We start from the raw sequence: 7168 nt of genomic DNA, 5'->3' as shown, positions 1-7168 counted from the left end.
AGATAATAGTATTTAAGGAAATTTATTTGAAAACCTATAAGACTGCAATTATATTGGATTTAATAAGTTAAGAGTAATTAAGAGATATTATAAAATTATAAGTATAAAATATTTATAAGTTAAAGAAAAACAACAACAACAACTAAGTGTTACAAAGTGTGTTTTTAAGTGCTAAAGCAATTTGTTTGATGAAAAAAATTGAAAAAAAAATTTCATGTATTGAAAAATTGAATTTAAACCCTAATTATGCTAAAACAATACATTGAAGGATTACATATTTATGGATAAAATAACACAAAAAGTATCTGAGAACGAGAATAACAAAATGTTTGGATTACCAGTAATAATGGATATCAAATATGTGGATTACCTTAGCTTTGGGATTAAATTTTGAATATGGTAAGTCAGAGAAAGATTTATTTATTGAATTAAATATAATATGTCTATGACAGAAATCTATCTAGAAATCTAGAATAAGAGAGAGGGTAAAATTGAGGAAATTTTCAAATCCAAAATTTAGTTTCTTAACAGATTTCGCTAAATATCCATTATCAGTAGTCTTCGGTATAACAACATATTGTATATTAAAAAGTACTTATAAATTTATTGTATATGTAAGAATATTTCCTATGAAACGATATCTAGAACGATAAGCAAGAAAATTTTTAAGTAAAATTTGGACTTAAAAAAATTGCTGAATAAAATTACAAACATAAAAAGAAATTTCTAGAATTTTATAGAATTAGATGTAGAAATTTAAGAAACTTAAGTAATTTAATTCATTAAATTTTTTTTATACATTTAAATATTTCAAATAGAGAAAGAATAAAATAATAGACAATTGTGTATTAAAATCACTAATATATGAAAGAATTAATATTATATTTAAACTATTAGAAATTATAATCATTCTTATCTTTATATTGCATTGTTTTTATTTTTGAACCAGTATCAATTATTACATAAACTTATATCAATTATTTTAAAATATATTTTATATTATTTTTAAGCTTCAAAATTTTTTAAGGTAACAAATTTTATATATTTTTTAAAGTGTATTTTATAAAAGATTATTTATTTCTATATACAAATATTATTTTATTTTTCAGTTTTAATATTTTTTACATAAACTTCGGTTTAAAGTTTGTAATGTGATGTATGTAATAGAAGTTCATTTCCTTATCTATAAATACATATAAAACATAACTTTTAATTATAATATTTATTATATAAAGTAAATTTTTCATTTTATGAAAATATTTCATAAAAGTTCATTTACTTATTGATAAAAGCATTTTATTTTATATTTTAGTTTAAGTAAATTTTATGTATTTTATATAAGTTTATTTATATATGTATAAATTTATATTATTTTATGTTTTCAGTTATAATATTCTTTATATAAATTTTTTATTTTATATAAAGATTTTATAAAAGTTTATTTACTTATGCATAAATAAAAATTATTTTATATATTATATGGATATTATATATCTAGGTAAACTAAATTAATATTTTATATAAATGTATTTCATAGAAGTTTATTTACTTATTAAATTATTTTAAACAAAAATTTTTCATTTTTGCATATGATATATTCAGACATAAAATGCCATATACATTTTATAAATTTTTTATAAATACTTAAAAAATATTTCAGATTTAGGTAGTATTATATTGTAGAACATATGGCTTCCAAAAGGCTTTCGTACCGTTGATGGTTTAAGGCAATTTATAAACTCAGCTTTTTTAGTTTTTTTTATGATAGTTTGTTGTAGTGATATTATTTCAAATTTTTTTATTTGAAGTTTTGCAAATTTTTCTTATATATTTAATATATTTAACATAAAATATATATAATATATTAAAAACAATTTAATACATGTAGCATATTTAAGTTAATATAATATATAACATATTTAAGATAATGAGATAATAATAAATATAATATATATAAGTATATAAATATTTATATATTTATTTACTAGGAAAACAGAACAACTTAAATCATTTAATCATTTAATTTTGAAAAAATATTTTATTACTAAAGATAGAGATATTCGTTTCATAATTTTATTTTAAAATAAATTGCATGTTTCTTATTTTCAACTGAATATCATATTTACTCGTTAATACCTCAACCTTTTTTTTTTGTTATTAAAATTTAATTGAATGATTTGTTATTTTTCGCGTGCTAATAGATAAAATTTCAATGATTAAGCAAAAATGATGCATTTATTTCACATTTTTAAAATTTGCTAACTACACAACAAATACGAAAACACCAGTCGGTAACAATACCAAAAAATGATTTTAATTACTTTTTCATATTAAATACAAAAGGAAAAGGTATTAAAGATTTTTTGTAAAAAATTACCTTTAAGAATTTGCGTCAAATTTTTTTTATTGCCAACAAACAAAAGACTTAAGCAGCAAACTTGCTTTCAATTTTAATTATCTTATTTTTTAATATAAACACAATTTGTTCGACATTTGCATTTACTTTAATGACTGAAAATGACTTAAGCAATCATTTAATTATAAATAATATAATTTATAATGCAAAGTTCCATTATATGTATTGCAGCTGTTTTATTTGTTAAGTCATTCATCATGCATTCATCACCTCATATTAATTACAATTCTTCAAATATTTTGCCATTAAAATCACTTCAATTCATTTCATAAATACTTATTTTGTTGTTAAATTTTTTTGTTTCTTTTTTGTTATATTTATGTGAGTATTTCAAATAAAATAAAAATCATTTCCATTTTATTTTGTAATGCACACCTTTTGTTCATAACTTGAATGTCATTTTTCACAACAAACATCGCTGCTCATTTGCTGAGTTTGTCATTGAAATCATTTAAATGGCATCAAATGTTAAATGAGCTTTTGCCTCATTTTATAATTTGTTGCTGGTTAAATGCATATTTGTATAAGAAATTATAAAATTATAACAAACACCGGATACATTTACATAGATGCAATTTTGCATTGTTCTCAATATGACTGCACAATAAATGCACTGCACAGATGGGAGTGTACCAGCGGCGCACAAAGAGCAAACCTATGATATGAACTGAGGTAAAAGAAAGCTTATAATATTAAACATAATGTAAAGAAAAAGAAGATATAGGTATATATATATGATACTATCCCCGTAGATGGAGTAAAGATTCACCTTTTTCATTTGATTTATTAAATTAAACTCTGTTAGAGAAATTGACAATTGTGTCACTTTTTATATAATTTGGATCTTATCATTGAGCTGCAAGATGAAATTGAGTTGTTCTTTTATCAATTTATATTATAATTCTGTTTCATGAAATTGTGATCTGTTTCATAGAACTCTGTTCTAGAAATCGACAATAATATCATTATTTATATATATTTACTTTTATTTGTATATTTAATTGTATTAATAGACAACCCCTTTTTATTGCAGCATCTTAAAATTAATTCAAAAAAAAATAAGATAAGAAATTAAATAAAAAAGTACTTATACGATATGACCTCTGTTAACAACCTCTGTTATCTATTCAATGAAACTATGTTTTTAGAATTAGCAATAATATATAATTTGGATATTATTTATGTTGTATTCCAGTATTCATTTCCAATTCATTGCCAACGCATATGGTTTAAAGTACCAGCGAATTAATGTATTTGTCTGATATAAAAAGTTTAAAATACTGGTCTTACGATAATAAATATTTTCCAGTTGATATTCACTACTTTTATTTGTTTATCGAATATTATAAACAAAATAGAATAGAACATATTTATATGAGGTATTGGCTCGTAGTGGAGTAAAGTACTATGACCATTACTTCTAAGCGACCCTAACCGAATAGAAGATATGCTATCGTTCGAATGAAAGTCAGATTGTCAACTTATATCCAATGGGATGAGATTCTCCAGGTCCAATAGGTAACTCGTTATCTAGTGCATACAGAAAAGTATCATGAGATCGAAACAGAATATTGAAATCGAAAAAATCATTTTTGAATATATACTATAATATATTATATACTATACTATATACTATACACTATAAGTATATAAAGTATATATAAGTATATAAAATACTATAGTATTATACCATTAAGTACATATTCTACTACAAGTAGTTACAATGTTTATTCTCTCTTTTTCTGCCAGATCTTTTTACATTCAAAATGGAACTAAAAGATAGTTTAACAAGTTAGTTAATTCTCTTACGGTTACTTATAATTTCTTCGCTTTCGAGCTCGGGAATTATAATCACTTGTAACGTCTTAGTTTAATCCTTCTTTTAATTAATATAATAAATATATTGATTGGTTATATAGCATACATTTTTGAAAAGTATCTTATCCCTCAGCTCATGACTTATACTTGAAAGTATTATTTTTTTGAAGAATAACTCACACATTTCGTTATTTCTTACCAGTTTCAACAGCCTTTAGGCCTTTGTCTGATATAATTAATTTTATTCTGATTGCTTATTTAATTTTTTGCTTATATAAAAGCTTTCAGTTAATCCCTTGATTTATTTGCAAATATATTTAATATTAATAATATAATAAAAGTTTATACATAAGCTGTACTGAATATATTTAAATTTTTTTTCTTGATTTACATACATAAATATGTATATGTTATAACTATGTTCTATGTTCTAGCTTGCCTTTAATGAAGAAAAACGCTTTTGGTTTCTCCCTACTAGAAATGCGATAAAAAAAATATTCTTCATAACGCTAGTCATAAAGCAAACCCATCCCAATGATTAATTACACAAAACTAAAAGTGGTAAACACACCAAAAATGTGGTAACATATTTTTAGCCACAAAAACAACCACACAAAAAATTTAAACAAAAAAAAATTACAGAAAAAAAACAAAAAATAAATTACAAAACAAAAATTATGTATAAAATTAAAATTTATGGTTTATAATTAAAATATTATCTCACAAATGATTTACCAAAACAACAACACAAAAATTTTTATTTCAGATACTTTTCACATGAAACAAAAAAAGATATAATAAGACAAGAAAAAAAAAATTTTTAAGCCATTCTTATATAAAGTAAATAATAATTGTACTAAAGAATTGTTTTGTGTAAAAATAAATTCTAAAAAATTATAGAAAAAATTTCAAATAAAATTAAGATATATTAAAATTAAAAAACCAAAAATTTTAATAGCAAAATATAGAAATTATATATTTGTGTGTATGTTGGTTACTAATATCTCATTTAATTATTAAAGTGTTTGGAACCTGTTTCACAATATGACTGACTGCTGTTCGGGAAAAAAGTCTAAGTAAATAAATAAAAAATTAGTTAAATAAAATTAGAAATTGTTGTATTGAATTAAACGAAACGTAAAAAAACCTTGACTTTGACTTTAAATGACTCCTAAATAACGTTAACGAAAACAAGTAAAACAACAACAATCGACTACTATATTATTATTAACTTGTATATAAACAAATGCTACTGTCATACATTTAAGCAGCGATTGCGCACCATGCGACTCTGACTTTGACTTTGACTCATAGCAGATACAAATATGCACAAGATACCAGATACCAGATACAAGATACAAGATATGGGACGGCATGCGGCATACGGCATACGGTATGAGATACAATTGACCATTGAAGAAATAGCAACATTTTTTAATGATTGTGAAATGAATAATTGTATATATGTACTCATAAATGTATATATATGTAGGTATATAGTAGCTAAACGCCCGCTGTTTATTTTGTTTTAATAAATACAATTACGATTTAATGAAATGCGATTTTTTTTTATTTTGAATTACGCTACAAATTCAATTTCAATATCAAGGTTACATTATGCAAATTTCAGAATGAAAAGATACAAATACGATTCAGTTTTTTTTCTGCTACTCATTTGAGTATATAAAATGTTAATACTTTTGTACATGAGTAGTTGGTTTAATATATACTACGAATGAGTACGAAAGTATTTTGTTTTGATTAATTGTTTTATGGAGCTCAGTGCAATTGTCAGTCAAGTATCAGACACTTACTTTCTGTACACCGTGTGGCCTAACTTAAACTTCTAATGACAGCTGTTCTCTTACAACCAGAGATATATCCACATACACACATATAATCATACATAGCTACATATATTGATATTGTATATTTATATATGAGTATGTATCTTAGCTATATATAAAGATTGTTTATTTTATTTGGCTTGAATGAGTTGTCAGTGAGTATGAGTGGCGCAGTTAAATTTAAGTCGCAATATTTTTAACAAAAAAAAAAAAAAATAAAATACAAATTGAGATATGTTTTTTTTGACTATTTTTGGCAACACTTTCGTTTATTTGCAATTCAAATTAAAATATTTTGTTGACAAAAATTCTGTGGAATGATTAAGAGCTAGAAGAGTATGTGACACAGTAGTAGTTCGTAAAGCAAAAAAGTTCAATGACTTTTTTCATTTCAGTTCTAAGTTGCCTAAGTTGTCTAAATTGACTACAATTATTGCATTTTAGGCAGTTTTTTATTAGCTTTTTTATAATTGTTATCTTCACCAATAAATAATTAAATTATTTATAAAGTCAATTTTATTCGAGTGGTTCTCTTAGAAAGCAGTTATTGCTTCTAAACTTGTATCTAAACTTTTTGAACTGCGTCATTTTCGTGGCATGTAAATTAATCGCCAAGGTCGGTTAAATAAAAAGTGTAAGCGATTTTTACGTAAGTAACATACAGTCTGAGATACAAATTGTTATGATTAATGACTACTAATTTCCTCCAACTTTTTTGGGTAATGTCTATTGTTGAAGTCTGTAATGACTATTAAGATCCTTTTAGACTTAATGCTTTATCATTTATTATCTAAGCCAATTTAATGATTTAATTTTAGTTTTTTTACATAATGTATAATAAAGTAAATTGTATATTAAGAAATAATCACCTAATAGCAGTATTGTATTTTTAAAAAATTATGTATAAAAATTAAAACAATTTCTACAAATAAATGAAGAATAGTTTTAAAATACACGAGCATGTACTGCGACGTAATAGATCTTTTGTGCACCATTTTACCCAACTAATTCAATACATAGTTTCACTGTACTTTGGAATCCTATCCGTACGCTGATACTCACCAAATTAGTACCTCTGTGTGCAAAA

Source organism: Teleopsis dalmanni, chromosome 1 (genome assembly GCF_002237135.1).
Source record: "Teleopsis dalmanni isolate 2A chromosome 1, ASM223713v2, whole genome shotgun sequence".
Lineage (NCBI taxonomy): Eukaryota > Metazoa > Arthropoda > Insecta > Diptera > Diopsidae > Teleopsis > Teleopsis dalmanni.
Note: the sequence above shows the minus strand (reverse complement) of the source record.